The sequence below is a fragment of the Zalophus californianus genome, chromosome 1 (genome assembly GCF_009762305.2).
Source record: "Zalophus californianus isolate mZalCal1 chromosome 1, mZalCal1.pri.v2, whole genome shotgun sequence".
In the NCBI taxonomy this organism is placed as follows: Eukaryota; Metazoa; Chordata; class Mammalia; order Carnivora; family Otariidae; genus Zalophus; species Zalophus californianus.
In genome coordinates this window covers 206,782,260-206,792,381 of record NC_045595.1, presented here as the reverse complement: position 1 = coordinate 206,792,381, position 10,122 = coordinate 206,782,260, and positions in this window count along the sequence as shown.

The window sequence follows — 10,122 nt, the reverse complement described above, 5'->3', positions numbered from 1 at the left end:
CCCCCCCAAGACCACCCCGTCTGTCACTGGTATTCTTTCACAGCGAGTGTTTGAGAGCTGTAACTCTGCATCAGGCCCCGTCTCGGTCTCTGGAGCTTCAGGCATCAGTAAAACACAAACTCTTTTTGGGCATCCAGGAGTCATGTACGCAAATAACTATTTTAAAAAGGAGTGTGAAAAAAAGTGTATAAGGAACAATGTGCTCGGTTATTTTGATCTGAAACCTCAAGGGAAGTCTGAAGAGAAGGCATTTAAAATGGGCTTCAGGTGATAAGAGTTTTGGATGATCAGCTCTGGGAAATGGGAATTTAAGCTTAAAGAAACTCACAGTTGACAACAGAGGCACAGAGGGGGTAGCAGTGGGACTCGCAATGGGAAAGGATGGATGGGGCAAAACCCCGGAAGCATTTAGACGTGAAGGAGCAGGTCATTTGGACATGTGTGTCTCAAAGGCAGTTTTCTTATTCTAAATTAACTGGAATCCTGCATATATTAATTAGTCTGGGAGCTTCATTGAGACAAGATGACAGATGGACACTCTCTTTGTGCTGACAAACGGCAGGTTTCTGGGTCTTCAACACCAAGGGACTTTGCAAAACGAGTGCTGCCCTGTGCAACCTTGCAGAAGAGAGCCTGCCAGCCTCCCCCGGGTGGCTCTCCCACTCCCCACCTTTCCGCTGTTCTCTCTTTCCCTCCCTCCCTCTCCCTCCGCCCCCCTCCCTGGATATCATTGCACTTGAACTTAACCAGGTTTCTTCTTCCTTTTGCAAACAAAAATGTAGAATTTGGGTTGTTTTTTTTTTTTAATATATATTGGCTTTTAGAATGTTTTGGAGAGTTCAAAGCAATAAGCAGATGTGGTCATAAACACCTATTAAACATTTTCAAGAAAGGTTGTAAATCAGAAGCCTGAACTAGATGCAGCAGGCCTTTTGAAATTGGATAATTTTCTAAATGGGACAATTTATCAGTGAGCTTCCAAGAAGGCCAGGAAACAAAGACCTTGGGATGAATCGCTTTTACTTGATAAAAGGAACATATAGGTTCATCTGAGGAGCCAATTCTTTTTTTTAGGAAAAAGAATGACCTGGATTCTTATATAAATGCTGGTTATTCTTTTAGCCAATTTTATGAAAGTTATAGAATTTGTCTATAAATGGATGTCTTGTGTTGAGAGGAATGACTAGAAACTCCTTAAGCCTGATTTCTACAGTAAACTAAGAGAATTTAATCCAGATATGTAGCTTTTAGGTCTTCTCTCTTAAATCATGGCTAGGATTTAGAGGGCTTGGACTGGGAATGACTAACGTAGGTAATCTGGCTGTTTTAAAAGTACAGATTCCTGGCCCTACGTAGGCCCACTGATTCAGAGTATCCAGCAGGGGGCGCCCCTGGCGGGTCTGCATTTTCTCAAGGTCCCAGGTGAGTGATAATGAATCTGGTTTGGATCCAGGGGTTCAATGTCTCTCATAACCACCAGGTTTCTCCCCATTTCTGACAATGCTCTTGGTTCACAAATGAATCCTCTGACCACCTCCTAGAGTGCCAGGATTCTAGACTGTAGATCAAAAAAAAAAAAAAAAAAAAAAAAAAGACATAGGTTTAGGTACTAAATATACATGAAGGAGATGGCTTTCTTGGTGAAAACTGGGGGGGGGGGCCTTGATGTCAGTGCCTGCCTGGTGAGCCACATGGTGGCCAGAGTGGGGATCTGAGATGTGTCAAATGTTTTCAAAAAGAAAGGGGGTAAAGAGAAGGAAGGAGGGAAGGAGAGAAGGAAGAAGGAAGGCAAGTGTTTGGTGGAGACCTCAGACTTTTGCACCAAGATCCACGGCAAGTGATTCCACCTAGATGCCTCAATAATCAGTGAACTTCACTTTGGGCTGCAAGCATTGATTTTAACACAAGTGCATCACTCTAAGGGGACCACAAGTTATTTGGTCTCCTGAGAACTTTTTTTATAGTGAAAATTAATATAAAGGGAGTAAATCTTAATCTGACTTCAAAAACAAAGATTTCTCGGGGCGCCTAGGTGGCTCAGTCGTTGGGCGACTGCCTTCAGCTCAGGTCATGATCCCAGGGTCCTAGGATCGAGCCCCACATCGGGCTCCCTGCTCAGTGGGAGGCCTGCTTCTCCCTCTGCCACTCTCCCTGCTTGTGTTCCCTCTCTCGCTGTGTCTCTGTCAAATAAATAAAATCTTTAAAAAAAAAAACAAACACAAAGATTTCTCTGAATGCACTTTATTATAGTTCCCTTTTCTAAGTGTGACTACTCTAGAATAAAAATCTGAAGTCAGAGTATGTTCTACTAAAACATTATTAAAGGAATAGGAAAGAGGAGCACACTGAAAATTTAACAGCAGAAATTGAAAGTTCAATACAGGGTTAGGAAAAGATATTAAGTTTTATCAAAATAAAAAGGAAAAACAGGAGAAAAGGAAAGTAAAATTTGCACAAGATCTAGTCGAGCACACTGCTGGTGCAAGTGTAAAATGATACAAATCGCTGTGGACTGTTTGGGTCTCCCCCCGCCCCCAAATTCCTATGTTGTAGCCTTAATCCCCAAAGTGATGGTGTCTACAGGTGGGGCTTAAGGGGGTAATTAAGGTTTGGATGAGGTCATGGGAGTGGACCCCCCATCATGGGATTGGTGCCCTTATAAAGGGATGAAGAAAGTCAAAATTCTCTCTTCCTCCCCACCCACCACCCTCTCCCAGGTCTCCAACACGTGAGGATGCAGCCATCTGCAGACTGGGAAGTGTCCTCACCAGACACCACATCTGCGGGTGCTTGATTTTTGGACTTCCTTGCCCACAGAATTGTGAGAATTTAATGTTATTTAAGCCACCCAATCTATATCTTTTTTACATAAGCCTGAACCAAGATACAAATACTTTAGGAAACTGTTCACTAGTTTCTTTAAGTCAATTATGTCTACCCTATGGCCCTGCAATTTCATTTTTCTTTCTTTCAAGATTTTATTTAAATTCAAGTTAGTTAACATATAGTGTAGTATTTGTTTCAGGGGTAGAGTTTAGTGATTCATCATTTGCATATAACAGCCAATGCTCATTACATCATATACATGCCCTCCTTAATGCCCATCACCCAGTTACTCCATCCCCCCAACCACCTCCCCTCCAGCAACCCTCAGCTTGTTTCCTAGAGTTAAGGATCTTCCACTCTTGGTGTATATGTAAGAAAAACTGAAAGCAAACTTGCAGGAGAATGTTTATAGCAGCTTTGTTCATAATAGCCCAAACTGGAGACACCAAATATCCATCAACTGAAGAAAAGATAACCAAACCATACCATATTCATACAGTAGAATTCTATTCAGAGATCAAAAGGAAATACTGCAACAGCATGGATGAAGCATTATGATGAGCACAAGAAGGAATTACTTCAAGTGATACACAGAAATGTGGTAATATCCCAAAGAAAACTTATACTTTTTCAGTCATCCCATGGTTAGAAGTGATAGTGGTATTGGTACATATGTATATGCATATATATATGCTTATTGGGAAAAGCAAATAACTATATTATATGGTTAGGAACCAAGATTTCCAGCAAAAAAGAGAGTAGAAATCTAGATATATAAAATCTAAGAAGATAAATTCTCTAAATTGGCAGTATTGGTATATATTCAATATATTTTTTATCTTAAAAAAAAAATAGAATTTCCTAGCTAAGTCCACTAAAAAGGCTTAGAAGATAACCAAACCAGAAGCAATGAGTATGTCTGTGCCTCGATATGGTCTCTAAATAGCATTTCCCTTGAAAAGAACCACAGCTTCCTGGAGGAATGGCTGTTTCTTGGTCTAGAACAGGAAATGTTTTAGATGAGCCTGAAATACTTTATTATACCAGAAAGCAAGAAAATCATCAAAGACTACTAGGAATATGTAATAAGGACACAGGAGCCAATTTGAAGACCTGTAGCCAAAGTGAGACAATTTAACATTGGAAAAATGCCACAGTGGATTGAAACACATTAAATGCTAAAATTTACTCATACATAATGATATTAACAAAAAGCCTCAGACGAACCATGAGAGATGATGGACTCTGAAAAACAAACTGAGGGTTCTAGAGGGGAGGGGGGTAGGGGGATGGGTTAGCCTGGTGATGGGTATTGAGGAGGGCACGTTCTGCATGGAGCACTGGGTGTTATGAACAAACAATGAATCATGGAACACTGCACCAAAAACTAATGATGTAATATATGGTGATTAACATAACAATAAAAAATTAAAAAAAAAAAAAAAGCCTCAGTGGTTACCTTTGGGAAACAAGGCATAAGCCAAACATTTATCCCGCCTGTCCTATATGAACTATATGCCTCAGGATAACTAAATAGGTTTCCTTTTTAGATGTCCCGCAACTCAGAAGGATTGATAAAATATAAGTACCACCATTTCACAACTCCTAATAAAATAATAGATCTAGGTGCAATTATTAATGAATGCTAAAATCATTAGGTGAAGACTGATAGGGAACTTTATAAAGGACTGTTTAAGATGACAACACCCGAATTCAAATAATTAATATAACAAAAAGGGATGAATATATATAATGCACCTCTTGGTATGATGCAACACAAAGAACATAGTACCACCTAAGAAGGATTCTTCCAAACAAAGCAAAATAAAACCAAAGAACTTGAATCTGATTAACTCTGTAGATCTACCAGCTTACAGGAATACAAGAGAAAGATTTTCCTAAAAATTAAATGATATAAAAAATGAAAATTATCAAAGAAAACTGTTCTTTCTTCAACAACTAAAAAATAAGAAAACAGAGGAAGAAGAACCAACCTACAGATTTAAAGAAACCTCAGAGACATACCAACCAAATGCAACTTGTGGATTTTGTTTGGATTCCAACTTGAACCACTTGGAAAAATAATTATGAAATGACCAGACATTTGAATGCTGACTAGATTTGGTATTAAAGAATTATTAAGGGTGCCTGGGTGGCTCAATTAAGCACCTGCCTTGAGCTCTGGTCATGATCCCAGAGTCCTGGGATTGAGATTGAGCCCTCTGTTGGGCTCTCTGCTTGGGGCGGGGGGGGGGGGGGGGGGGGGGGGGGACTGCTTCTCCCTCTCCCTCTGCCTTCTACTCCACCTGCTTGTGCACCCTCACTCTCCGTGTCAAATAAAATCTTTTTTAAAAATTGCTGAAATTAAAGAAGATAGAAATAAATGGAAAGACATCCCATGTTCATGGATTGGGAGACTGTTAAGATGTCAATGGTACCCCAAATAATCCACAGATTCAGTGCAATTCCTATCAGAATCCCAATGGCATGTTTTTTAGAAACAAAAAAACCTATCCTAAAATTCGTATGGAATCTTAAGGGACCCTGAATATCCAAAACAATCTTGAAGAAGGACAAAGTTGGAGGAGTCACACTTCCTGATTTTGAAACCTACTAGAAAGTTACAGTGATCAAAATGGTGTGGTACTGGCATAATGACAGACATACAGACCAGTGGAGTACAGAGCCCAGAAATAAACGCTCATTTATATGGTCAATTTTTAATAAGGATGAAATGATTTTTCAATGGGGAAAAGACAGTCTTTTTTAAAAGATGTTGCTGGAAAAACTGGATATGCACATGCACAAAAAAGAAGTTAAAAAAAAAAGTTGAAATCTTACACCATATGCAAAAATTAACTCTAAATGGATTAGAGACCTAAATATAAGAGCTAAAACTATAAAACTCTCAGAAGAAAACAGAAAAAAAAAATCTTCATAATATTGGATTGGTCAGGGATTTCTCTTGGATATGATACCAAAAGCACAGGCAACAAAATAAATAAGCTCAAATTCACCAAAACTAAAAACTCAAGAGTGGAAAGACAAGCCACAGAATGGAAGAAAATATTCATAAATCATATATCTGATAAGGGACTAAGAGCCAGAATACTTGCTTTACAAAATCATATCCTGCAAATCAACAGTAAAAAATAAGCAAGCTAAAAATGGGCAAAGAACTTGAATAGACATTTCTCCAAACATATACAAATGACCAGTAGACACACAAAAGAAGCATAACATCACTGGCCACTAAAGAAATGCAAATCAAAACTATAATGGTAACCCTTCACACTCATTAGATGGCTAAGTAAAAACAGAAACAAACAAAAAACCCAGAAAATTAGTGTTGGAAAGGATGTGAAAAAACTAGAATGCTTCTGCATTGCTGGTGGGTATGTAAAACGGTGTATCTTTGTGGAAAAATTTTGGCAATTCCTCACTTACATAAAAAATTACCACATAATTCAGTGATTCCTCTCCTAGGTATGTTATCCCAAAGAATTAAAAGCAAAGACTCAAATAGACAACGTATGCAACAAGGTTCATAGCAGCATTTTTTTTTAAGATTTTCTATTTATTTATTGATAGAGAGAGAGAATGGAAGAGAGAGAACATGAGAGGGAAGAAGGTCAGAGGGAGAGGCAGACTCCCTGCTGAGCAGGGAGCCCGATGCGGGACTTGATCCTGGGACTCCAGGATCATGATCTGAGCCAAAGGCAGTCGCTTAACCGACTGAGCCACCCAGGCGCCCTTTGGCAGCATTATTCTTAATAGTAAAAAGGTGAAACCACCCCAAATGTCCATGACAGATAAATGAATATCAACATGTGATACACATAATGGAGTATTCAGCCTTAAAAAGGAATGAAATTGATACATGCGACAACATGGATGAACCTTAGAAACGTTATGGAAAGTGAAATAAGCTGGACACGAAAAGACGAATATCCTATGACCCCACTGATACGAAGACCTAGAATAAGCAAATTCGTAGACTGAAAACAGAGGTTACCAGGGGCAGGGAGGAATGGAGTTATTGTTTCGTGGATAGTTTGGGATGAGAAAGTTCTGGAAATGGATAGTGGTGACGGTTGCACAATGTGAATGTACTTAATTCAACTCATACTTAACAGATGGTTAAATAGGAAACTTTGTACTTTTCTGCAATTAAAAAGTGAGTTAATGTTTGTAACACATACATGAAAAATATTATGGAAGGGGTTTAAGTAAATGGGGGTATAGATAAAACAAAATTGACCATGAGTTGAAAATGTTGAAATGGTGATGGGTACATGGGAGTTCATTAGAACAGTTTCCCTATTTTTTTTTTTTAATTTATTTGAGAGACAGCGAGCGAGCATGAGTCAGGTGAGGGACAGAGGGAGCAGCAGACTCTCGCTGAGCAGGGAGCCCGATGTGGGGCTCGATCCCAGGACCCCAGGATCATGACCTGAGCTGAAGGGAGATGGTTAACCGACTGAGCCACCCAGGCACCCCATTTTCTCTATTTTTGTATACATTTGGAAATTCCCGTAACAGAGTTTAGAATATCTGATACTGAAAAAAAATTTAAGAACACAGTAAATTAGTGGGAAGTGAAACTATTGGTTAAGAGTGATTACAGTGAATAGCGGGTAATACTAGGATTACATATTTTATAACATGATCATGTATTATAATGACTACTTAATGATATATAATAAGTTATTGTGCTAGACCCCTGTATTTCTCTACCAGGAAGAGGTAACAGGTGTAGTTATGAGACTGTGTCACTTCTCTTGCTGTTGGCTGGTTAGTCAACTCACACCCCTGGAACTCAGAATCTCACAGCAAGTTTCCATTCCACAGTCTGTGAACACGTCTCCCCTGGAACGATCTGCCAAAGGTCATACGGCAAACCGGCAATGCTCTGCAGTAGCTCAGCTTCCTCCATGCGCACCACATTATAAACACAAACTGCTTTAAGTCGGCCTTGCTTTAGATCACAGTACCGACTTTCAAAACATTGGCCACAACTATCAACATTTACCAGGAAACCCATGGGAGATTAGGAAGGCTGCTGACTCACATACTTGGTGAACATAAGCACCATTACATTTTGTTACGAAGATTACAGCCGAATTCTGGATAGTTGCACATGGTGAAGACACTCATAATCTAAGTATTAGTCAGGTTGGGGTAAAAGTTATTTTGAGTCTAATTTAAACTTGTTCTATATATTGTTACCATGATACTGAGTCCTGACTGCTTTGCAAGAAATTAACAAGGAAGCCTGGGGTTAAACTTGTACATGTGGGAAGTAGGCAACTGCATTTACTCACAACTCATATTAGGTTTGTGTACAAAACTTACTGGACTTGTGACTCACACTCCAGTTTTAGAAGAGCTGATTCACTCTCTGTGACCGCACTCGTTTAATAACCATCTGTGTCTGAATGGCTTGATTTACCAAGACTCTCTCCTCTGATCTTGACTTTCTCCCTATAGGCCAGGATATGGAAATTAACTGTGATCACAAAATTTAATTCTAAATATCATATATAGATAGATAGATAGATAGATAGATAGATAGATAGATAGATGATAGATGTCCTTCTACACCAGATGGATATTAATGGCATTCCTTTTCTGAACTGTGGCCAATGTCCAAAAGACAAATATATGGGAAAAACATGAATCCAGTGGGTCTCTCACTCCTCTCCAGTATTTATGAGACAGTGTACAAAGTAAGATTTAACCTACTGTGAATTTTCTGAAAGCTAGTTGTCTGGGTGGTGTTTGTTGCTACATTAGCACAGGTTTTTAGCTTCTTTAAAACACTTAAGACAAAGAACCCAATAGAAAAGAATAAACAAGCAATATGATGTAGTACACAGAAAAAGAAATTACAATGGACAATAAAACATGAAAGCATGTTCAACTGAGACCAAGAATGCAGGCTGTCATTTCTTCACATGTCAGATTAGTAAATTTGATGGAGAGAGGAAAAAAACACACTCATACGTTTCTTTTTCATAGGAGTTTAAATTCATTTTGGCATGGTAACATTTATTAAAAGTTACATAGCACACACTCTTTGACCTATCAATATTCACTGCAAAGAATTTACACTCTGGGTATACTTGTAAAAGTGTGTGTGGTGACTATTCTCACAGTAGCATATTTTGTAATGTCAAAACATGAGAAATAAATGAGTGCTAGGAGAAGATGCAGATCATAGACTGTTACCAAACCTGTTCAAAAAAGTAACATGGAAATGTCAAGATCACCAATTATACGGTGTACCACCTTTGTGAAAACTTGAGATACAAATATATAATCAAATATAAAGATATAAAATGAATGCATATATATGAATGTGTATATGTATGCAGCTAATATTTTCTGGAAGGACATACAAAAAGCAATAGTGGTTAACTTTAGGGAAGCAGTAGGTAAGTCTTTTCACTTTATACCATTCTGTCCCATTTACATTTCTAACTTGGGCACCAACTATGCTTCCCTTTTCCCCTCCTTGCTCGCCCCAGTGAGAATAAGCCATGCAAATCCTGTGTTTGTTTCAGGAGCCAACTGAGTTCAACATTTGTAAACACTCATCACAGGAAGGTAAAGATCAATGGTTCTCAGCTCTGATGGCACACTGGGAGGCCTTAAAAAAATACTGGTATCTGGGCCCAAACCCAGACTCTGACTTAATTAGTACAGGGTACATCCTTGCATGGGAAGTCCTAAAAACTCCCCAGGTGATTCTAATAGACAGCGTGAAAACCACCAGATGTATCACTTTAATTATTCTCCAATGATAAATAATGAACTAATGGGCTGTTGATCGCAAGAATTAAGTGTCTGAGGCTATGGGCAGAGTCCCCAGCAGTACCTGCCTACATTAAGAATTTGAGGCCCAAATAAAAGACACAACAATATGCCCCACACCACTCCTGCTGCGTGAATGCTTTGCTAATTACAGTGGGTCCTGTTTGCAGGGATTGTGGACTATGCTGGTTTACTTCCTCATACTGTTTTTGTTTTTATTTTTTTTTAATATATATATAAAAGATTTTATTCATTTATTTGACAGAGAGAGACACAGTGAGAGAGGGAACACAAGCAGGGGGAGTGGGAGAGGGAGAAGCAGGCTTCCCGCGGAGCGGGGAGCCCGATGCGGGGCTCGATCCCAGGACCCTGGGACCATGACCTGAGCCGAAGGCAGACGCTCAACGACTGAGCCACCCAGGTGCCCCGTTTTTGTTTTTAAAGTAATGATTAGTTTAAACACCACTGTGTTCCCACTAG